This window comes from Macaca mulatta, chromosome 6, assembly GCF_049350105.2.
Source record: "Macaca mulatta isolate MMU2019108-1 chromosome 6, T2T-MMU8v2.0, whole genome shotgun sequence".
Taxonomy (NCBI): domain Eukaryota; kingdom Metazoa; phylum Chordata; class Mammalia; order Primates; family Cercopithecidae; genus Macaca; species Macaca mulatta.
Window position 1 is genome coordinate 36,176,718 of NC_133411.1, and position 25,490 is coordinate 36,202,207.

Genomic DNA, 25,490 nt, shown 5'->3' on the forward strand with positions numbered 1-25,490 from the left:
TCCCCTACTTCTCTGAAGTCCATCACTGTGTTTGTCTTAGGGTTATTTGAAATACCTAAGATTAGCCATTATTTTTCATTAAACTTCTGACAAGTGGGTAAAAGGCAATTTCATGGAAAAACTCATTTTTCAGAGCCTCAAAGAAGGTTTGGGTCATCTTATTAAAAAGGCATTTAATAAATTCAATAGGGCTCCCTCTGAGAAGCTGGATGCTTGTTTTACTCTGGCCCCTGGGCTTCTACTAGTCCTTGTCATGCAAAGCAAGAGGAACCAGAAGTTGAAAGAGTGGTAAACAGGGAAAGAGGGTAGAGAAAGAGGAGAAAGCAGGAGGATCTGGAAGTTCAAAGGCAGGTGGGCTAGGGGAGGGAAAGCACTGGGCTCAAGGTGAAAACCCCACTTCTTTGCCTACTGCCAGGAATTTGAGCATCCCTACCACTTCCTGACATTAGTACCAGTCCCAAAGTCCCTCTCTCCCTCATCACTTTGGTCCATCTTGTACAAATACAGCCTGTGTCTACCTGATTTAGTCACCTCTCATGGACAATATGGTCTTTCAAACTTGCTTCACTCAAAACACCTGGGCTATTTATCTAGCAAGATAATTGCTTGTCTCTCTTACTGGCTTATATTCAATCTTTTTTTTTTTTTTTTTCCATTTTATTCAGCTTCCCTCAGAAGCCCTTTCTTTGCAGAAAAGCCGCCTGTCCAACCAGAGTGATAATGGTCAGGGCCCTTAGCTAGGCTGGTCTGGGAGTGGGGCAATTCATACTCCCAGCGCAACTTGTGGGGAAGAGGGAGGGAAACCATGATCCAGCTCTTTACAGTGCATTTTGAGAAAATGTAGAGTTGACCTATGTAGTGGCTGGAACTCCATCCATCCATCCATCCATCCACCCACCCACCCATCTATCCATCCACCCATCCATCAACCTACCCAACCATCTTTCCATCCATCCATCAACCCACCCACCCATTTATCCACCCACCAATTATCCATCCATCCACCCATCCATCCATCCATTCATCCATCCATCCATTCATCTATCCATCCACCTACCCATCTGTCCATCCATTAACCTACCCACCCATCTTTCCATCCATCCACCAACCCACCCACCCATTTATCCACCCACCCATTATCCATCCACCCATCCATCCATCCACCCATCCATCCATCTATCCATCCATCCATCCACCCACCCACCCACCCACCCATCCATCCATCCATCCATCCATCCATTAACCTACCTACCCATCTTTCCATCCATCCATCAACCCACCCACCCATTTATCCATCCATCCATCCATCCATTCATCCATCCACCCACCCATCTGTCCATCCACTCATCCATTAACCTACCCACCCATCTTTCCATCCATCCATCAACCCACCCACCCATTTATCCATCCATCCATCCATCCATCCATCCATTCATCCATCCACCCACCCATCTGTCCATCCACTCATCCATTAACCTACCCACCCATCTTTCCATCCATCCATCAACCCACCCACCCATTTATCCATCCATCCATCCATCCATCCATCCATCCATCCATCCATCCAGCCATTCATCCATCCACCCACCCATCTGTCCATCCACTCATCCATTAACCTACCCACCCACCTTTCCATCCATCCATCAACTCACCCACCCATTTTTCCATCCATCCATTCATCCATTCATCCATCCACCCACTCACCTATCTATCCACCCATTCATTTATCCATCCTTCCGTCCATCTATCCATCCATTCATCAACCTACCCACCCACCCATCTGTTAACCCTTCAACAAATATCAACTGAGCATCTGTGATGCAGGGGTAGGGTCCTAAGAATACAATGTTGTGCTGAAACAACCCTCCTATTACTTCCAGTCTCCTGAAGAGAGGAGCTAATAAAACACTTCAGTGTAAATGATGCAGGTGCTAAGAAGAAGCCCTGCAGGTACCATGAGAACCAATAGCAGGCAGATTTGACCTGACTTAGGAGGCCAGGAGGGGTTGCCTGGGGAGGCTGCTTCAGGAGTGGAGGAGAAAGCCCCTCTTCTTTGTCTATCATAGCCCTGAATATAGCCGGGTCTGGCAGACACTGCTGGTTGCTTCTCCAACACCCACTTCTCCCTTCATTTTTGTCCACAGAATCCAGTTTTGTTAGGTATCAGGCATCTAGCCCCAGGAGATGAGGAGGTATCAGTCTAAGCTAACCATGGTGATCTCACTTGCCTTTTGCCTGTGATTGGTTTAGGAATGTTCTTCACAGCGAGGCCTAGCAGAAGTCTTTCAAGGGCTCGGTTGTCAGCTTGGAGTTGGATATGAACTGACTTTGTAGCATGATCCATAGGCAGGCATACACTTTGGAGTCGACACACTTAGGGACTTGGACAGGTACCAAGTAACCCCATCACTTGAGAGAGACAGAATAGGAGGTTGGTTTCTAGAGCTGGTCCTGTCATTCATCAGCCACATTAAATTTGGCATGTCTTTTCCTCTTTCTGAGCATGAGTATCTTTTAATGTAAAGTGTCGAGAGGGTCACATGTGCCCTGCTTTCCTCAGTCAACTGTTGTAAGGATGAAATAAATGATATTGTTGTGCAAGCGTGCCACATGGCTGCAAAGTGCTATCAAAGTGTGAACCACTGTCATTGGCAAGGCTTGATAAATGCTCCACTATCATCAGTTGGGGTTACAATTGCTCCTTGGAACCCTCCAGGCTCCTCAGATTTTTCTGAGTGGAGGCCTAATTTCAGATGGAGAAGATGCTTCTCTTCCTTGAAATGCCTTTTGACTTGGAAGCTCACTGCTCTAAGTGGGCTCAGGGAGACTGGCTGGCTCCTTGTGTCAACAGGGTGGAGATTTCCCTTTGTCTAGGAGCCCAGTGGCTCCTGTATGTGAGTGAAACTCTGAGTCCCTCTTGCCTCAGGATTCAGGATGGGGTCTTTTGCTTCATCAGAAGCCCACAGAACTCGGAGGCCATCCAATGGAGGAAATGGGCTACGAAGCCGACCCCAGTAGCTCCTTTCTTTCCATTTGTTAACATAAAGAGTTTGGGTGGCGCAGATGCATGTTTGCTCAGGGCTGGGCCTGAGCTTTGGCTCCCTTCCCTTTTGGAATTCGGTTCCTTCTACTCTTCTCTAGCCCACAGAGCTGGTGATGTTGGGCTGCATCTCTTTTCCAGAACTCTCTGCTGGAAGTACCAGCCTCAGTCTTGAGACATGCTGTTCAGCAGAACTTTCTATCATGATGGAAACATCCAATGGATTTCCTTTGTCCAGTGGTAGCCACAAGCCAAATGAGGCTGGCAAACATTTGGAATGTACTCAATGTGACTGAAGCATGGAATTTTTAATATTATTTAATTTCAATTAATTCATATTTAAATTGCTACAAGTAGCTAGTGGCTTGTGTATCAGACAGTACAGGTCTACAGCTCAATATCCCAATCGTTTCAGTCTCTCCATTGCAATCAAAATTAATTTGTCCTGTGTCCCAATCCCAAGGCTCTCTTCTTAGAGAAGCACCAGCAAGACAATCTCATAAACAAATTGCTATCCATAAATTAAGGCCTTTCTCTCTTAGGTACATGTGTAGGTTTTGAGTAATGCTACAATTTAGTCAAAGCAGAGGTTCAAATGATAGGAATTTGAGAAACTCTAACAAGTAAGTGGTGGGGGAAAAGATTATGAGTATAGAGCTTTAAAAGAACTTCAAAGCACGCCCTATGGGTGGACACATCCTCCCTAGCACCCTGGGCTGCTTCTAAGCTCCTCCTGACCTCTTGCAGTCTGGACAGAGTTAAGGGCAGAATTGTGTGGATGGGAGCCTGGGAAAGGGCTGGAGGTGGGAGGGTTGGAATGGGCAGAGCCTGAAGGATGCCAGGGCTCTTGCAAAAGAATCTGGCATGCCAGGCAGAGAGACAGTTTGTTCCACCCTGGGTGGGTATGGGGCACGATGGAGTGATTGTTAGGGAGTGATGATTACCATTGGGACAGGACTGGAAAGTTAACAATTAAGTTAAAGAGACCAGACCTCATATTAAAGGCTGAAAAATGAACTGTGACACTTTGGGTCGGGTCTTGGACAGGAATTGCAATTTTACTCTTAATTTTTAATCCCCTCTTTCAAGGAGCTTCCCCTCCTCCGAATTCTTCTATGAATATTGCTTTCTGGATGTTCTTTTTACCCTGAAACTGAGCTGTGTTTCTGTTTCTCTTGACCATGTAACTGCTTTCAAGTTCCTGCCTGTGATTTCACAGATATCCACTGGAATCAGAAGCATCTTTGTAATCCAAACACCAGGTTGGGAAAGGGTGGAGGATAATGGAGGCTGGGTGCAGGGGTCAGGGGCAGATCAATCAGAGGAATAAAAGGTCCTCGAGGTGCACTCAAAGATGAGTAGGAAGTGTGTGTACAAACCCTAGGGCTTTGGAATTTCCTTTTAGGGCCTTGGTTTGCCAATTGGTACCACAGGTAAATCTGCTACCACCACTTTATCTACTCCATACTATTTGGTTAATTAAAAAAAAAAATTTCTGGTTAAGTCACTCTTTAGAATGGTGAGCCTTTTGCTGTAAGAAGTTGAAATTATATAAAGTGAAGCAGAGACTATGTCTCAAATCTTTTGTGCAATAATGTTGTCTATGAATACATGTCTAAGAATAATGAATACACACACAAATACAAAGTAGCGCCAAATTTTCCCGGAGCTTTGCAACACAGCTCAGACTATTGGGTGCTTTCTGACCTCTTCAAACTCTTAAAGGAAGGGTCCACTCAGTCTTCAGCATTGCCCTGTTCTCTTTCATTTGCCTTTCCTTCTAGTAAATAGCATGAGGTATTTGACATCACGGGGTAGAAGCCAAGACTGGAGAAAGCAACTTAGAGAAGTCTGAATGGCTCGATTCACCCCTTCCAATGTTACCAGAGGCTCTTGGGCAGGGCTATTATGCTATGGGGTGCTCTCGTACCCAGAGCATTTTGATGACTGATGACATTTCTTCTGCAAGTATTTGCTAGTTTTATTCTGAACACTGTAAATTTCAGTTGATTTCCATGAAAAACAAAAGCTCCCGCTGGGCTGAGACAACTTAGAGCAGTGGTTCTTGGTAGGGACAATTTTGTCCCCACCCGGAGGACATTTGGCAAAGCCTGGAAACATTATTTTATTATTACTTCTGTTGGGGGGAGTTTTGTCCTCCTTGGAACTGTCTGGAGACATCACTGGTTGTTAGAGCGGGGGTGGGTGGCGTCCTTCTGGTATTTAGTGGGAGACACCAGGAAGGCTGCTGAGGATCATATGATGCACAGAGGAGCCCCACAACCCAGAACAATCTGACCTAGAACGTCCACAGTGTTGTTTGAGAAACCCTGGTCTAGAGGGCAAGTTCAGGCTCAGTTCTTGACACCAAAGCGGCATGATGGCTCTCAAGGGGCTATCATGTTTCAATGTGGGAAGACTAGTAAGTTCCCTTAGATGACCCCAAGAAGTCCCAGGAAAATTTTGCCTAGAATTTTCTTCAACCAATAACTTCATCATTTTCCTATCTTCCTGGCTCCTTAACTTCCTCTGAATGAGAGAGTACAGCCTCAAAGTTGTACATGTCAAGCTCATCTCAGCGGGTCCAGATCCCATTTGACTGTAGTATAGATAGAGGCAAGTCGGGGGGCTTGGTTTCTCCATCTGTAAAATGGAGTCATAATACTTCATGATCTATTTGCTAGGCAGTCCTGGCAGCTTAGGGTTTCCTTGCCACTGATAGATGAGGGAAGACCCAGAGCCTGTCAATATGAGTCCTGCCATGAGGGCTGGGAGGAAGGAGACACAGCAGTGACATTACAGGGCCCAGAAAGCTGTGGCAAGAATTTATGTAGAGTTGCTTAGGAAAATAAAAGCAAGCATAATATTTCTCTCTCTGATTCTAAAAGTAACACAGTCATTGTCGATAATCTCTCAATTACAGAACACTACAAGGACAAAATAAAACTCTCTCATGATTGCACCACTAGGAGATATCAGCTATGAAAAGCTTTGGTATTTTCTTTGAGGAAAAACGGGGCAAAGGATAAACATCAGGTTTTCTGAGCTGGACAGGCTGGGGAGATTGAAACAGCCTTTGAAGACAGCAGAATGTGCCAGTGTAGACATTGACTGGTTTGAGATGATATTCCGTGAACCAAGATAGTTGAGCCCCTGCCCTGGATGAAACGGACAGCGGGGCAGATGGGTGGTGTGACCGAGGGGCATGTGAACAAGTCCCCCTTACCTTCAGGATTCATGTGGAAAGCATCTCCAGTGTTCGCCTCCATGAATAGGAGAGTTCTTCAGCTGAAAGAGGAAATGGTTCATTTTAGCTGAAAGATGGGAGGACAGGAGATTCCATTTCTGGCTCACTCTGCAGTATGTAGCATGGCTGAACACTGGCTCCTCAGTGATAGGCATGAGACTGCTCTAATGCTCTAAAATTAGTTTTTTGGCAGCCTTATTTTGAAGTAATTTTAATCTTATAGAATAGTTATAAAATATTTTTTAAAAAATCATATACTCTTGACCCACATTGTCAGTTGTTAGTATTTTACCACATCTGATTTATTATCTTTCTTCTCTGTACATAAAAGTTACTTCCTAATTATTTGTGACTTAGTCACAGTCATGATGCATGTTTACCCCTAAATATTTCAGTGTGTTTTCCTAAGAACAAGGACAATTCTCCTACCTAAAGGTAGTACAATAATTAACATCAGAAAATTAACATCCATACAGTATTATTACCTAATCTATAGGCTTACTCAAATTTTGCCAGTTATCCTAGTTGGGATTAGATTTCATAAAATTTGGTCCTGGAGACTTTAATGAAATTTATTAACAAATTGTGACATAGTTATAGATGAATTGGAATTCTGGGTTTTGTATAAGAACTTTCAGACTCTGGGGACTGACTGGTCTGGGTCTGGGAGGCATGAAGGGACAGCTGTTAGATGTATGGATCTTAGAAAAAAAATGATTTCCGGACTTGATTGCAAAATAGACCTGCATAGGTCTATGTTTTTGTTGTTGTTGTTGTTGTTGACAGGCTGTTACTCTGTCTCCAGGCTGGAGTGCTGTGGCACAATCACAGCTTACTGCAACCTCAACCTCCCAGGGCTCAGGTGATTCTCCCACTTCACCCACCCCCTGCCCAAAGTAGCTGGGACTATAGGCACACGTCATTACACCTGGCCAATTTTTTGTATTTTTGGTAGAGATGGGGTTTTGCCATGTTGGCCGGGCTGGTCTCAAACTCCTGGCCTCAAGTGATCTGCCTGCCTCGGCCTCCCAAAGTGCTGGGATTACAGGTGTGAGCCACCACGCCCAGCCTACAGCTACTTTTCAAAATGGGCTTCGGTATATATGAACAGCAATTCTTAATTTAATGCCCAATTTTGTCTTGCCCATTCCAAGCAAAGGCAAATAATCTAACCAGAGTAACAGACCAAACAATGCTTTTTCTAAGTCTTCAAAATCCAGAATCTTCAGGATTATTCCTTGAGGAAGCCAGTGCTGAATATTCTCCATGCTGATTCAATGGACAGAGGAGGAGGTGACTGGCAGGATGCTGTGGTTGGTCACTAGCAGCCTCATGCCATTGACAACCTCTCTCTCTCTCTCTCACTCACTCACACACACACACACACACACACACACACACACACACACAATTTTCTCAACATTGCTGCTGTTGGCATGATTAATCAAGAGCCTGGAAGTCTTTACAATCAAAGGCTACCATGTGGCAAGGGCCATCTGGGCATAAGACAGCCAGCCACGAGGCATTTGATAATAAGGGGCCTGTTGGATCCAGAGCCTGTGACACAGATGTCTGGGGCATGCTTCTTAGAAGCCACTCATTTTTCTCCATAGGATGCAGTGACACCAAATTTTCTGTTTAAAAAAAAATTAGATTCTAAGAATTATTTTAGAACTTAAAGTTCTGTCTTTGATTAGAGTTGTTCTGCTCTGTTCAAAGCAAATCCTGTTCCGTTCTGTCATCTCCCAAATAAGATCCAGACTGTTTTTACACTCTTGACAGAAACCCTGAGGGGTCAGCGAGGGAGTGGGGAACCAGGACGAGGGCTGTGCTGGCGGTGGGGCGTCTGGAACAGCAAACGGCAGCAGTGAGGGCTTCAGGGCAGGCGGGTATGAAGGGATGGCTTCTGCAGTTCAACAAACACTGATTGAATGACAGGCCCTGGGCCCACTTGGTCCATTCATCTATTATTCATTCAGCATTTATGAAATGCTTGGCTCACCACTTAGCCCTTGTCATCCTCTGCCCTGGCTCCCACATCTATTCTTTACCTGCTCTGTGCCCGGTGAGTCTGACTCCTGTGCCCTCTAGCTTCAAGTAGAGTTCTACCCACAGTGGGTAGAGCACGGAGATGGGCATGTCAGGGTATCGATTTCCCTTCCGCTCTGCCTGCCTCAGAGAGTGGTGCTAGCCGTGGTTGTGTTTCTTTTACCACAAGTCCAGTTAAGTAGTCATGACTCCAGCTATCACTGGGCCCTGGCAAAATTATTCCCTCTCCATTCTTCTTCATGCAGATGGGGGGTGACAAATTCCCTTGTTCTTCTAACCCTACCCCTGGGCATGTAAAGAGTCTCTTTATATTCTCTTCAAAATCCTAGCTGTGCATGCCATCCTTTTTCTGTCTGACTCTAAGATGGCCTTTGAATATGTGCTAAATTGTGCCTGATTGCTCTGGACAAGCAAGAGAGATGTAAAATTTTGTATATACTTCCTAGTATGAGGATATACCATTATGGGGTGGGGAGACATAATTTAATAGAAGCTCCTAGGAGAAATAACTGACAGATTTCATCTTTTATATACTTGAGTATTGTGTGTCAGTCAAAGACCAACCTGATCTCTGGTCACATCATTTGAAGTATTGCATCCAGAACAGGGGAGGTGATAGTACTACTTAGTTCTGTGAATTCTACATTAGCTCCCACTTGGAGTACTATGCTTATTTCCCTGCTCCTCCTCACTTTAGGAAAAAGCATGTTACTTATCTTCAAGTTCTGTCACATAGAGCAGAAGTTGCAAGAGTTTTTCTTCAAAAGCCAAATAGTAAATATTTTCAGCTTTGTAGGCTAAATGTTCCGAGTACTCTGTTACTGTAGTACAAAAGCAGCCGCAGACAACATGTACATGAATAAGCTTGGCTGTGTTCCAATAAAACTTTATTTATATAAATAAATGGGCTGGATCTGGCCTGCAGGCATTACTTTGCTGAACTCTGATAGAAGAGTGCAAAATGAATTTATTCTAGAGGTGCCCAGAAGGCAGAAGTTTGAGCAATGTGTAAAAATCATGGGGTGGTAGATTTGGGCTAATTTTAAGATCATTCTAGTGGTGATCACTGTTCCCAAAGAGAATCATCTGTTTCATACGTCAGGGAGTTTCTTGTCTTTATAGGGGTTCAATGCAAAGCTGAGTGTTTTAGAAGAATTTTCTGCAGAGCATGGAGAGTAAATTGGATGATGTGGGAGGTAACACTGCCTCGCATTTCTGTATCTTTAGCATAGTACAATGCACACATAGTAAATCTCAGTTCTATGTTCCTAGAGGGAAGGGGCTGTGTCATATCCTTGCATCCCACTCACTCCTGAAAGTCTAGTATAGTGCTTTAAATATGGTGGGTGTGACTAATACATTTTTTTGTTCAACCTGACTCTTTAAATCCAATCTTGCTGACAAACTAATTACACTAATTTGTCTTTAGTACAATCATCACTACCAGTCATATTAAATAATTCAATTACCTCTGATAAGCTTCAACATTTGAGGACTTTCACTGAAAATAATAGACAACATTTACTAAGTTCTTAAAATATGCCAGCTATCATGCTAAGGACCTTACAGGCATTATCTTATTTAATGCTCCCCAAAATCTCTGAGGTAGGCACTATTATTACCCCTATTTTATTGATGAAGAAACTGAAATTCAGAGAAGACTCATAGCTAAGAAGTTGCATATCCAAAACTTGAACTGAGATCTCTTTGATGCCAAAGGCTGTGCTCCAACCACAATTCCATTCTGTTTCCCAGCCATTCATTTATGCTTTCATTCACTGAGTATTCAACAAATACCAATTGGTTGCCTGCTATTTGCCAAGTAGTATTTTAGGTGCTGATGATAGAGCTGTGGATGTAAACAGGTCAAGTCCATGCTCTGAAGAAACTTACATTCTGGGTGGAATAAAGTGGGGGTTGATACACAATTAACAAATGAGAAAATAACAAATTAACAATTTGTTAATTATAAAGTAACAATTAACAAATGAGAAAATAATACATGGTAATTCATCACAAGACATGAGGAGATTAAAAAGACAATAAATATTTCTTGTCCACACTAGAATCACAGGTATAATCTTAATTGATGAATTTAGCAAAGAAATGGTACTTCGTCACAAGACATGAGGATTAAAAAGATAATAAATATTTCTTGTCCACACCAAAACCACAGGTATAATCCTAATTGATGAATTTACTGAAGTTCTTTCTTGTTTTTTTTTTTTTCTTCAACTTTTAAGTCCTGGAGAAAATGCTTAGGATGTGCAGGTTTGTTACACAGGTAAACATGTGCCATAGTGGTTTGCTGCACAGATCAACCCATCACCCAGGCATTAAGCCCAACATCCATTAGCTATTCTTCCCGATACTCTCCCTCCCCACACCCTGATAGGCCACAGTGTGTGTTGTTCCCCCCACCTGCTGCCCCATGTGTCCATGTGTTCTCATCATTCAGCTCCCTCTTATAAGTGAGAACATGTGGTGTTTGGTTTTCTGTTCCTGAGCTCTTTCTTGTTTACTGACATTAGCCCAAGGTTAGTCTTTTGTCCTGACAAATTGTCAGATAAATTGACATTAGCTCAACGTTAGTCTTTAGTCCTGACAAATTGTCAGATAAACTCAGATTCAGAAAGAAATCGTCAGGATTTCTGGCAATTGATAGGGATTACATATGGCAATTTATAGACATGCATGTGGAACTCTTGAATGAAAAGGAAGTTTAGTCAATAAAGCACTTGGGAATCACTCTTTTTGGGCAGACTGAACTTGAGCAGAAGCAAGCATATCCACTTGAGTCAAAGGCATGGGCCTTGTTTAGGAACAGAGGTACCAGGGTGGCTGAGAGTGGAGGAACCAAAGGGGAATTACAAAATCTTGATCGAGATTGAGATGGAGACAGAGGGAGCAAGATAAATGGGGTAAAGTCAAGTCAACTGTCAGGTCCAATAGGCAAGTGCTGACTGGGAATGGGAGACAGTGCCCAAAGGTCATGGGTGGAGTAAACACAAGCCCAGATGAGGAAGCGAAAGAATTCAATATTTTGTTTGTGTCTTAATGGGTGCCAACTACAAGGGGTGGGTGTGGGTGGCCTAGTTACAGGTGAAGGATAGGAATTGACAAATAGTAGTAATCCTTTTGCAATTCCAGAATTCCTTTCATTAGTGGATTGTAAAGTGATTTTCAGATTAGAGAGTCCCGACAGCATCAGCATAATCTTACTTTTAAAAATGGCTAAAAACCAGAAAGACAGCAATTAGTTAACATTTATTGGCTGTCAGATATTGTTTCTAAGCACTTTAATGCCTTATTTCATTTAATCTTCATAAGTACACTTTGAGAACCAAGCTTATTAATAGGGAGCTAATTAAAGAATGACTAAAAACATAAGTGACATTTGGAGGGAACTTGTATAATGTCATCAATGAAAATGAGTCCTAGTCATTCATATATTGATTTGTTCACTCACATATTTATTCAGCCTGTAATAATTGGGCACCTAATACATGTTGGGTGCTATTCTAGGGCCTTTGTCTGGATAATGTTATTGATTTCATTGTTTAACAGAGAGACAGTGGAGGGAGCAAGGGATTTTGAATCAGAAAATCTAGGTTCTGTTTCTAATTCTAACTGGTGCTGTGGTCCTTGGAAAAGTCAGGCTGCTTCTCTGTTTAATGTGTGCTGATGTAAAACAAGGAGCTAAGATGCTTGAGGTCTTTTAGAATTTACTGTTAAAGTATTCAGTAGCTTTATAGTACATTAATGGTTATAATAAATACTCACTTATAGTCTGTCATTTTACCCTCCCACCCCCATCAGGGAAATCATAGTATTTATGAGGCTTTAGAGATGGAAACTTGTCAGGGATTGGACCAAGTTCCTCTGCTCTTTTCACTGAATTTCTCTGCCTTCCATGTAGGATTTTGTGTTTAATTTCTAAAAGAATTATAAGAGAGCTGGGTGCAGATGTCAGAGGAAAAGGGAGAGATATAGATGATATAGAAGACAAGGAGAAGTTAAGACTGGGAAGGACAATGTACTAGCTCTCAGGAGCTTTGTGCCTTGTCTCTGAAATCATTCAGGGCTGCTACAATCATCAAAAAAAAAAAAAAAAAAAATGTATCCAAAGGCATAAGAAGAGAGACCTTCCAACTGGTGGAAATTACATTAAGGCAGATTTGGGTTCAGTAAAATGGTAGAAGAGTTCCTCACTGGACATTCCGATTGCCCATGACTGGGCAGAGCTAAAACAAATGGGTCATGTTACAAGGCAAATAACTTTTTAATTTTAAAGCCCACCAGTCAATAGATTACTATGGCCAAGGACGAAATGGGCCACTCTGGTAGGAAGTGAGCTCCTCTTCATGGTGCATGCTTCTGCCGAGACAACGTAAAATCCTAGAGGGGTTAGCAACTTGGATCTGGGCTACAAGACCGGGAAAGGGACTTTCAACTTCGAAATGCTATGACTGTAGGAGGCAGGAGGCTTACAATTTTATCTGTAGTCTATAACCCCTAGTTCAGAGTTTAGATATTCTTAGGGTAAACTACTGGGGAATATTGAAGTCCCTTTTGCAGGCACTGACATCCAGGCCAAATTCGTTAATTAATTTATTTTATACAAGAAGTTTCTTGTATAAATTTTTGACAGAATACTCACCCTAACCCCTGTTTTTGGCATTTCTGACCTCTCATTCTTGACAAATAACCATGATAGGGACTTCTCCGGGAGCCAGAATTGAAATCAGAGTTGGACCAACACATTGAAATTCTAGGCCTACCAGTCAATAGATAAACAAGGTTACCTTTGAATTTATCCAGCGCCCTTATTTTCCAAAATGTTTTTCATCTACTAGCTTTATTAGAAGTGTATCAGTCAATTGGTGTTGTCTGAGGATAATAACTTTGACAAGAGAAGGTGTATGGAAGTGCTTTGTAACAGTGAAACAGTCTGAAAAGTTAGAATTTTTATTATTGTTATAACCTGCCAAGGCCACAGTACTGGTTATTACCAGATCCATATCTAGAGCGGGTTACTTAGAATCCTTTTGGAGGTAAATAAATAGCACTACTGATAATTTGAAAAGAAGCAAAGTCCAAGTCTCTTTGATTGACCAGCAGACAATAGTAAAGTTTAGAGCTGGATTTTACAAGCATGAGAGGACCAAATCAGGATCACTTAAACACGGGCGGTTGTTCCAGTCCAGTGAGTAACTGTGGCATGAATGTGAGTCTGTAGAAATCTAGCCTTGCGACCTTGAGTAAGGCATGTTAAGTTCCTTGAGTCTTACTTCTTCACTTGTGAAGTGGAAATACCTATCGCTACATTTAGGTACCTTTTTGGATCATTGTGAATGCACACAGTATCTAGGAAATAGCAAGTCATGAATACATGCTAAAGATTATTAACAGCTAATATTGATTGCACATCTGGTATGTGCCAGGAATTATGGGAATCCTCAAAGCATTTCTAGGAAATAATTGGGACAATGACGGGTTGGACATGGGGATGAAGTGGCCACCAGCAGTGGACCTGAACGAAATGACTTTCTGCTTAGTTTAGTTCAGAGGCCACGAGTGTAAATCCATCTTTCCCTGATGGTGAGGGGCATTTACAAGCTAAGGCTACACTAATAATTTAAAGTGGACTGGGAAATAGTGATTAAAAAATACCTCCAAGTGATGAAAAGACACTGTTTAGACTTCTAAAGGAAATGGTTTTAAAAATAATCCCCAATTGATTGCAACATTAAGAACATTCTTAAAATGTTACCTTTGTCCTGATCTCTTAATCCCCATAAGGGGTGTTCTGTAAAGGTTCTTTAAGCATTTGAAGCCACTAATACCATGAGTGGAAAAAGAACACACTCTTTTAATTAAAGTGGAAAATTGCTATGTTCATGTTAATTTCAACCGAGAACACCTAAAAGTATAAGAGAATACATATTTCCTGGTCTTAGTATCCAGGGCTTAGGATTATTAAAGATCAGTAGCATCAGTAGCCAAAATTGTTCCTATTTTACACTTCATAATCAGGAAGACTGTTGAGAGGGGAGAGTTAGCAGGAGATGGATTTTAGTTTTCCAATTACGTCAGCCTAGTTGGAGAACATCTAAATGCCATTTTTCCTTGACCTTTGAACTGTCTTCTCCCTTGCTCTTGGGCAACACAGCAAATGACCCTCACAAAGCAGCAAATTAGTAGCAAGTGTCAAGGCTGACACTTCTGCTTTTCAATCTAGTTGTTTGTTTCGCTATCCAAAGCTGCCTTCTTCAGGAGTAGCTAGCTGCACTTGGCAGAATGAAAAACTGTGCTTCCGTTTACTCATTTTTCCCAAGGCTAATTTAAAAGTGCTGTGGGTAGGTAAGTGATGTTGATAATGGGAACATCTTAAGCTATTAAGTTGAGAACTGAAATATCAGCATGGGCACAATAGCCTCATTCTCTAGCTGATGGAAATGAGCCCATATACTGTTTTTTAGCCTGAGAGGGCCATGTGTCGTTCCTTTTGGTCTCCATAAGCCAGGGGATCTGGCTCGCCAGAGCTGGGAAGATTATAGCATTGGAGCAAATAATGTGCTTTAGTCTGAGATTCTTTAAGGCCCAAATTTGCTCCAATTGCTTCATCCCGGGTTCTCACTTGTTTCCCCCTCATCGGTTTTGGTGACATTATTTTCCAAAGTAGCCCAATTGCATCAATCATTTATTCTAATGTAAAAAAATTGGAGGATTTTTTCCTTTGTGTTACTGTGTGCAAACATTGGTCCACCTGATTCATTACACATAGGCAGCATGGTTCACTGGATGTGTATAGGATTCTGAATCAGACCAAAAAGGATATAAACATGACTTGTGCCACTATCTAGCCTTGTGACCTTGAGCAAGGCATGTAAGCTCCTTGAGTCTTGTTTCTTCACCTGTAAAGTGGAAATACCTATCGCTACCTTTAGGTACCTTTTTGGATCATTGTGAATGTGCACAGTATCTAGGAAATAGCAAGTCATGAATACATGCTAACAATTATTAACAGCTAACATTGATTGCACATCTGGTATGTGCCAGGAATTATGGGAATCCTCAAAGCATTTCTAGGAAATAAGAACCATTATTATCTTCACTTGCCGATGAGAAAGAGATGGACTAAATACTGGCTTAATGTCCCAAAGGTAGGAGATGGCCATGCCAGGATTGTAGAGCCTGCAGCTGGCCTCTACTCCACATGTAAGAAGAATGGCTGTGCAGGGTTTTGCCACCTGGAGTAAGAACTGCCTGAATATGTATCCCAGGGAGGATTCTAAGACCTGAAGAACTCCTTGCTCCCAATCCCTCCTCTTTTCCATGCCTTCTCATTCATACTTAAGCCAGAAGCTGGGAGGGGCAAATCTGATGCAAACAGACAGGATCACACAGCCAGTAGACCCCTTGCAGTCCTGCTATAACTTGGCTTCACACTCAGCTGTGAACTTGTCAGCTGAACACACAACTGCAAGTGCAGTGTTCCATGTGCATGCCATTAAGAAAACTCCAGTCATTCTAATGTTATTTTATTAGAAGGAAGGAATGGAGTCTTAAATACAGATCCACTCTATTAAGATAGTTGAAAAACATAGATGTAAATATCATGACATTATTGTGCTATCACCATTACATCATCCTGCATACCCCCACTCTCCACAAACTTAAATAGAAGTCATTTTTGTTATCAATACTAAATACCCTTTAATCTAAGATATTCAGATCAGAAACTGTTGTGGTAACTTATGTACAGCTAAAAAGGTGTACAATGCAGATTAAAGAGATCATGACACTTTGCTCTTTCATTAAAATACTAGTGTGTTGTCCATCAACTGATGAATGGATATACAAATGTGGTATAACCCTACAGTGGAATTTTACTCAGCCATGGAAAAAAAAGAAGCACTGATACATGCTACAACACAAATAAACTTCAGAGAACAATATCGTAAGTGAAAGAAGCCAGGCACAGAAGACCCCGGATAGCATGATTCCATTTATGTGAAATGTCTAGAAAGCTAATCTATGGAAACGGAAGGTGGATGAGTGGTTGCCAGGGGCTGGGGGCCGGGGAGAAAAAGGAGTGGAGAGTGACTGCTATCATGTAGTTCTTGGGGTGATGAAATGTTCTAAAATTAGATTATGGTGATGGTTGCACAATTGTAAATACAGATGTCTCCAACTTACTATAGTTCCATGATTTCTTGACTTTACCAGGGTGCAAAAGAGATAGGCATTCAACCTGCTCCTTGATGGGATTAGGTCCAGATAAACTATAAGTTGAAATTATCATAAGTTGAAAACATCCTTTTGACTTAAACAATAGTTTTAACTTTCAACTTGCAATGAGTTTTTGGGCTCTAACCCCACTGTAAGTTGAGGAGCATCTGTATACTAAAATCCATTGAATCGTATACAGTTGTCCCTCAGTATTCACTGGGAATTGGTTCCATGTACAAATTGGTTATGTGCAAATACTACAGCATCTTCTATCAAGGACTTGTGCATCTGTGGATCTAATGAATACTAGAATACCAGATCCACAGACGCACAAGTCTTTGATATAAGACGTTGTAGTATTTGCACAGAACCTATTCACATCCTCCCATATACTTTAAATCATCTCTAGGTTACTTATAATACCGAATACAATGTGAATAGTATGTAAACAGCACGTGAATATTTGTTACACTATATTGTTTTACATTTTGTATTATTTTTTATTGTATTATCATTTTTTTTTTCCAGAATATGTTTTATCCCTGATTGGTTGAATTCATGGATGTAAAACTTGCGAATACAAAGGGCTGGCTATACTTTAAACAAGTGAACTTTATGGAACATAAAGTATATCACAATAAAGCTGCTTAAAAAATACCAGTCTGTTATTTCCTCTAATTATGTCCAAAAATGATAATATTCTTTCATGTTCAGCAGCTCTTTTTGAATAAATAGCAATGAACAAGAAGGCATTTCATTCACTTCCTCTGAGACTTGATAATTAATCTTGTCCTCACCTCCTCACTTATTAACCTGCCCATCAAGTATTTGACTACTGGGAAGGCAGAGTTGCAGAGATAATTAGCTCTCTGCTTATCAAGCACAACTCTCAGGCCAGACCTGCAAATCTGCCTCCATCTCTGCCTCCTTCCCTGTATTCCCTCTTTTTCCTTTCAACCCTTACTGCTAAGCACCCAGTCAGCTTTCAAAATCAGAGCTGAACTGACTCAGAGCAGGGACTTCTGTCTCTGTGGGTCTTCACTGCAAAGGGAACCAGAGCCATTTGTTAATGACTAAAAAGCAGAAACTGATGGAGACAAAAAGAGACGGTGTTGAATTCCCTCCTTTCTGGATGCTGGTGGTGGTTATGCAGGCAGCTTTCATTTCAGTAAGTGTGCACTACAGTAGGAGTGAGATGGGAACCAGGATGCCAATTGAGAGAGCTAAAAAAAATTGTGATGGGCATTAGGCATCAAGAGAAAAAAGTTCTTTTAGTGTTTTCGACTTGCTCAATTTACTGGACAAGCAACTAAGGTGATGGGCAAATTGTATCCTTTGGATTGAAATCTCAGTCCAGTTTCTAAATATTGAGGGAGTCTTCTTCTCTGCTCAGATTTCCTGCATCCATAAGGTATTGGCCAGGGGATGAGCCACAGTGGAACTGTACAACTCAGACAGAACCCTCACTCCACATTCCTCTGGCCTAGCAAAGGTGGGAGGATTTACACAAAGGTCAAGGCATCAACTACAGCAAATGTGGGGTTGAAACTTAACTGGTCTCCAGACAGTAGGTGGACCTCAAGTCTGAAAAGATTCCAGAAACTTTGCCAAATCCACCCCCTCTATCATTCAGAAACATCACCACTATAATGATAGGTTTTAAGCATTGTAATCTACTTTTTTTTTTTTTTTTTTAACTCATTGGATACCTATTTCTCCTTTCTCCCATTTTCTTCTTCCCTTTACTGTCCATCCTCTGCCATTGAAAGAGTAACTTTACTCCTTCCCACTTTCCCTAAAATTACCAAGCAGCAGGGTGGGAGTGGGCACAAGGCATGGATTCTGCAAACATGCTTTCTCTGCTACTCCCTTGAAGGACCTAGTCCTGAAGCAGAGAAAGAGAAGTGAGCTTATGGTACAAGGAAATCTGTCCAGAATCCAAGAAGCCAGGTGACTTACACTGGGCATATTGCAAGCCTGTCAAATTTTGAATGCTTGCTTCCAAATGCAGAGGGTGAAGTCACAGAGCTTGCCAGATTTACCAAGGGTGCCTGCTAGGGTTTGCTCCTGGCACTGAATATCCTCAACTACCAGTCTGTGCAGCTGTCATGAGCACCAACCTGATTGCTGATTACCCCTTGGCAAGTTGACTCTTCAGACAGATTAATATTTGCCCTGGCTCTTATGATCCCTCCCCATTGCAAAGAAAACAATAATTGAATAAGTTCCTTTTGATGGTGGTTGGATTTGCTTGGTGTGGCTTGATTTGGTTTACAGCTCGTTTGCGGCAGAATCAAAATGGCTCAAGTCAAGGCAGCTGTGGTTTCAGTAAAGCAGGAGGAATAAGGAGTTAGGACGGGTGGGGCAACCATATCAAGGGCAAGCTACAGGGTTGAGTCATGAGTCCTTTTCACTTAAAGCTGTAGTCTAAGCTACCATCCCTGCGTTGCCAGCATCTGCTCACCTGGCTTCTTTGGAACACGGCACACAGGATGGGACACGTGATTCTGAAAGGGCAAGCAATGGCCACAGAACTTAAGGTGTGATCTCAATCCTTCTTGTCAAAAATCACTTTTCAGACAGGAAGTAAATTTTTAGCTCTAAATTATGTAAAGTCAAGAATCTAACCACAACAGAGGACAAAAATGGAAACCTTCTCATAATGTCATTTGTTTGGATGGTGTCATGGGTTGAATTGCATCCTCCCAAAAGAGATGCTAAAGTCCTCCAGTACCTTAGAATGTGACTTCATTTGGAAATAGGGTTCTTGCAAATATAATTGGTTAAGATGAAGTCATAATGCAGTGGGATGGGCCCTTAATCCAACAGGACTGGTGTTTTTGTCAGACAGAGAAGAGACACATAGGGAGGACACTTTGGAAAACAGCGGCAGAGATCAGGGTGATGCAGCTACAAGCCAAGGATTGCCAAGGAGTGCTGCCGCCGCTAGGGTGAGGCAAGGGAGGACTCCACCCACCGTCTCAGAGGGAGCATGACCCTGTGGAAACCTTGATTCCACACTTGTTGCCTCCACAAGTGTCAGAAAATAAATTTTTGTGGTTTTAAACCATCTGGTTGTGGTGCTTTGTTATGTCAGCCCTAATAAACTAATACAGATGATTTATATGTGAGCCGGCTGGGTTTGCCTATAAATGCCTTCTCTGCAACTTCTTATATGAACCAATTTAAAATTTAATAGAATTTTTAGTTAGTGAAAAAAGTTGGATGGTATGGAAATTGGTTGGCCTAATGTGGACACAGCACATGTTTTATTCTAGTGTAGCGTGATGTGCTGAATCCCTGTCAACTCCAGAGGGGATGGCACCAGCTTCAAGAGGCTGAAGAAGAGATCCAGAGCCAGAAAATGAGACACTGGGGTTTTACTGGGGGTTTACATACAGGGGAGAGAGTCTCGTGGTGGCGGGCTGGACAGGAGAACTGCTGGTCCAGTGGCAGTGGGCTGGTAAGAACAACCACAACCTCTGGCAAAAGGCAAGCAGTTTATAAAACATTTTCACTTAACATCCTCCCCATAGCAACCTCAGCCTGGAAACCTTCATTTAACCCCAAACAAAGGATGCTGATCCCCTGTATGGCCCACATTCCCCAGGATGGGCTGGGGCTCAGATGTTCCTCACAGATAAGGAATTAATCTCTAGGATGGCCACTTCCAATTCCTTAGCTCAGAACTCTGAACATATATTTGGGTGCATCAGCCACACAGGGTCATTCTCACAGTAGGCGCAAGTCAAGTTATCATTATTAGGAGCACCTACCATACAAGCATCCCTGCCCCCTCCAGTGAGAAAGTTGCTCATGTCCTGTGAAAAGCCAGTGATAATGTTCTGAGTTCACTGCTATGATGTCTTGTTATTCTTTCTTTAAAGAAGAGCTGTGACCACCAGAAAGAGTTTTAAGAATGAATAAGGAGATACAGGACAGACACAGAGACCCTGGAGGACAAATGATGCCAAAAGAATACTTATACCTTTGGCATTTCCCCAGAAGGAGGGGAAAGAAGAATAGAGGGAGGTAGTGATAGTATCTCACCCTTCAATCCTCACTCTGGCTTTGATGTTGTCATTAGCATGTATCCCCAGAAAAGTCACTTATCTCTCTCAGGGCTACTATTTTATTGAGGGGAAATTGATTTCCACTTACCAACCTATGATAAAACATGGAGGAGAAAAAGATAAATAAATTAAACCTTCATGTTCCAGGTCTTCAGGAAAAGCATTTTGTGGTCTCTAAAGTTTCTAGTATCTTGGTTTTGTGTTCAGAACACTCAAGACCATCAACATCTGCATACTCTAGGCCTCGACTCCTCTTTCTAGAACACAGATACTATATTCAGAAACCTTTCCAGCCCAAAGGGAATCTTGTGAAATCGGGATATATACTGTTTTGTAAAAAAAAAAAAAAAATCCCAGATATCATGTTATGTTACTCCTACCTATTTCACTATGTATCTCTGGCAATTATGACCATATTCTTATATAACCAGTGTTCTTTTCATATCCAGCAGAATTACTAATTCCTTGGTATCAACTAATATGGATACAGTTATATTTTTTGCAATTCAAAATAGGAAACACATTAGTCCTATTCAAAATAGGAAACACATTGGTGAATTACTCTAAATTGTTGAAGTTGAAGGGACCTCAGGGAAACAATTTCTGTTAGTACCTGAATTTCTCAAGGCAGAAGGCAGAAGGCTACATGCCCTATTGTTAAATGGCATAGGACATTAGTATGTAATGAGGGACTTTGGGGGTTATCCAGCTGAACTTCTCATTTGATAGATGAGGATGCTGACACCCTGTGATGGTTAATTTTGTGTCAACTTGACTGGGCTACGGGGTGCCCAGATAGCTGGTAAAACATTATTTCTGGTGTGTCTCTGAGGGTGCTTCTGGGAGAAACACCCAGTATACTTGGTATTGAATTCATAGACTGAGTAAAGAATGTCCACCCTCACCAGTGTGGGTGGGCTTTATCTAATCTACTGTGGGCCTGAACAGAACAAAAACATGGAAGGGGTGCAAATTCTCCTTCCTTGAGCTGGGACATCCCTCTATTCCTGCCCTTGGACATCAGATGCCTTGTTCTCAGGGCTTTAGACTCTCAGACTTATACCAGGCCTCTCTCTGGTCCTCAGGCTTTGGTCGTGGAGTGGGAGTTACACCATCAGCTCTCCTGGTTCTCAGGCCTTCAGAATAAGACTGAAGTACACCACTGGCTTTCCTGGGGCTCCAGCTTGCAGACGGCACATAATAGAGGACTTCTTGCCTCCATAATCGTGTCAGCCAATTTCCATATAAATCTCCTTTCATGTATGTCCATATATATCCTATTGGTTCTGCTTCTCTGGGGAATGTTGACTAACATAGGCCCTGAAAAGCCATGTAACGTGTGGTGAGTCAGAGACCAAAGCAAAATTGTAACCTACCCATTTCTGACTCCCATTCCACAGCAGATTGATTCTTTAGGAATGGAGATGCTATAGGCTTTCTTAGCAGCCAAATTTATTATTTAATTCCAAAGTTATTGTCTCTGGCTCACTATACTCCCAATTAACTACACTTTAAGTTCACTTCCTCCATGTAAATAGAGACCAAGTAGCTTGAATATTCTTCCTTCTAACCTGTCATAGTTTTGAAAACCATCATTAAGTTGTGTTTCAGGCTTTTCCCATCAGATTAAGCAGCTTTCAATCTGATCCCTTCCTCACAGCATGTTTTCTCTCCTCGAAGGCTGTAAACAAACAAATAAAGAACCTATGGGCTACCAAAGATACATCTGTTGGGAGCAAAAAAATGTCATGCTCTCATTTTTGCCAAGTGGTCATGAGGATATGCTGGCAAAACAGACCACACTCAGAAACAGGCTCTACTGAGCTACTATAGCCTGGTCTTTTCAACCATGTTTATTAAAAAATGAACAACAAATGGAAAACCAAACACTGTATGCCCTCACTCATAAGTGGGGGCTAAACTATGAGGATGCAAAGGCATAAGAATGATACAATGGACTCTGGGGACTTGGGGAAAGGTTGGGAAGGGGATGAGGGATAAAAGACTACAAGTTGGGTTTAGTGTATACTGCTCAGGTGATGAGTGGACCAAAAATCTCACAAATCACTACTAAAGAACTTACTCATGTAACCAAACACCACCTGTTCCCCCAAAACCTACAAAAATAAAAAAAATAAAAAAAATAAAAAACAACAAAACCCTTCACATATAAAGAGGAAAAGAAATCAGGAAGCTGAGATTGGGACTTGGGTAAGCTCTTGAAAGATTTACTGAGCGACTGAGATGTTGCTTGAGTGACTTGATGGCTCCTCTCTCCTCGGATTATCATATCAAGGTCTGGCGCTCTGAAGACCATATTGCTTTCTGTTCATTCTGGTGAATAAGGGCGGGGAGCGGGGCTGGGTGGGTGGTGGGCAGTAAATAAGTCCGAATATCTCCAGGGTCCAAAGTTGTGTCTGGATAAATTAAAACACCAAGTTACAAAGTTGAAGATTAAGCTAACAACCACTCTTCAGTGGATAAAAACATTGCTTGACTATTGACTACAGGATGCCGAAATGCTCGTCTGCTATTTTGACCGAAGTAAGCAACTACCCGGCTGGTTGCCTTCTGGCATGAAATTAGAGCACAACCTTGATGAACTGGGATTTAATTTAGTTAACTGAAAAATAAAAGGTATTTTTTTGTTACATTCTACTGGAGGAAAAGTAAAGTGGCAAGAAAGCAAGCAAGGATCAGGGCTTTATTAAAATCACCTCCGAGACAATGGGTCGCCAGTGATGCACATTGGAATCATCTGAGAAACTTTAAAACCTACGGCTCCCTGGCTCCCATCCCTAGACGTTCTGATTTAATGGCATGGGGTGCTGCCTGAGGGTTAAAATTCTAATGTGGAACAAAGTTTGAGAACCACTGCTCTAGATATTTCCTGGTGCTGGTGTAATGCAGCCCGGTCATCTAAACCATCTATAACATTGGACTGAGGAACTTTTTTTTTTCTTTTTAAATCTACTGATTGCAAGTAGAACAATCCATTCAAGGCTCCATAAATAAAAATATAATTTAGTGTCATTTAGAGATTTGTGTGTGTGTGTGTTTTTTTTTCTTAGAGAGTTCTATCCTGTTGCTTTTGAAATGAAGACTTAGGAAACAAATACTTCTTTACCATTCAGTCCGAAAAAGAAAATAATTCTGTCCTAGGGAAATCAGCTAAGGAAAAGGCATGAAGAAGGGAAAGAGAGACAGAGAAGGAATGCAGAGAGAACCAGGGCATAAGACACAAACCAGATCTCTCAGACCTGCCTCTTCTCCCGCTCCTCGACTTCCCCAGCACACGTACGTCCCACTGTCTTGTCCCCGCAGCCTCTCCACCCAGCACGTATGTGTTGGCTTCCGGTGAGAGAGGAGGGGAGAAAAGGCCGCCAGAGGCAGACACAGCTGCCTCACCTTTGCTGAGCCGTTGGTTTTATTGATCTGTTCTTGTGTCTGCACTTCAGCCTGTTCTGTCCTGATTATGTCCACTGTTTGAGCCCTGACCCTTCTTTCTCCTCCCTCAGTTATTTTTTCTCGTGGTTCTGCAAAACCTCTTCTTAGGCTTCTGAGGGTCTGCGTGTGCTTGCCGCACCCTGGATTTTCAGACTGACTCCAGTATCTTCCTGTCTTTCCAGGTTGTGTTGTGGCTTCTCTCGCCAGAACCTAACCCCGCGGTTTTCTGACCGTCTTTGTTAGACACGGCAATCATGATGCCTGCCTCAGCCAGTGCCCATCCTGAGGGAGCCTGCCTTGGGCAGCCATGTTTTGTTCTGGGTGACATTGACTCCCTACTGGCCTTCCTCATCCCATGGGGGTCCTGACCAGGACCCAGGGCAGCTGTAGTGTGGGAAGGCCAGGGGCCTAAGAGGTTGTCTGGTAGGAAAAGCTTTGTCCAAATAGGGGAGAGCAGGATAATCAGATTCCTTACTTTGGGAATTCGAACTGGGAAATATGGCCACGATAAGAAAGCAGCAATGTGAGAAACAGCTGAGAAGTTATGAAGTAGAAAAATGGCAGTGTGGCAAATGGAAGGGATGAATGAGCAGAAAATGTGAGGTAGGGAAATCATACACAGAATGAACATAGAATACAACCTTTGAGAATTTGATGAAAGCTCCCTTCCCCAACAGGCAGAATAAATACATACACAACAAGAGAATTGTGCAAGCTTTTGGGAGTTCGTGGACTCTCTGCGGCCCATGTATGAACCCACATAGGGTTCACAAAAGCCAGTTGAATTTCTTAGGTACAAGGTAAAACCTTAGCTGGTGAAGGGAAGACAGATGAGCAGCTTGGGAGGACGATCTGTAGAGGAGGCTTCCTCAGCCTCAGCACTGCTGACATTTCGGGCTGGATAATATTTTGTCGTAGGGGCTGTCCTGTGCGTTGTAGGGTGCCTAGCAGCATCCATGGCGTCTACTCATCAGATGCCAGTAGCAACTCCCCAGTCATGACAATAAAAAGTGTCTCCACACATTGCCAAATTCCCCTGGGAGGCAAAATTGCCCAGGAGAGAATCACTGCTCTAGAAGTTGACTGAATCATGCATGGGAGAGGCAGCATCAGGGTGAAGACTCCTCAACTGTAGCTGCAGAGGTCCTTGAATCTGGTTTCCCTTCCTTGAGAGGCCCGGTTCCTATTCGTTTCATGTCTCTGCTACTGACTACCTCTGCCCACCCTCAACCTCACCGGCTCCCACTTTAGCTGGCTAGCCCACGTGAATCTCTATTTTTTACAGTGGTTGTCAAACTTCATCAGAATCACCTAGAAGGCTTGAAACATAGATTGCCAAGCTCCACCCCCAGTTTCTGATTCACAGTTCTGGGTTGGGGTCTGACATTTGGCATTTCTA

The 25,490-nt window shown here is 42.4% G+C and overlaps 1 protein-coding gene across 3 annotated transcripts in view; it reads right to left on the reverse strand.

Annotated features, from left to right (window-relative positions):
* The window catches only part of PRLR (prolactin receptor), a 161,859-nt gene that overhangs the window by 48,280 nt on the left and 88,089 nt on the right, over positions 1-25,490 (reverse strand). For all 3 annotated transcript variants that reach the window (XM_001092241.5, XM_015139842.3, XM_015139841.3), the window contains one exon: positions 6,267-6,328. The gene's annotated coding sequence lies outside the window, so the exon portion shown is untranslated. The remainder of the gene's footprint in view (positions 1-6,266; positions 6,329-25,490) is intronic.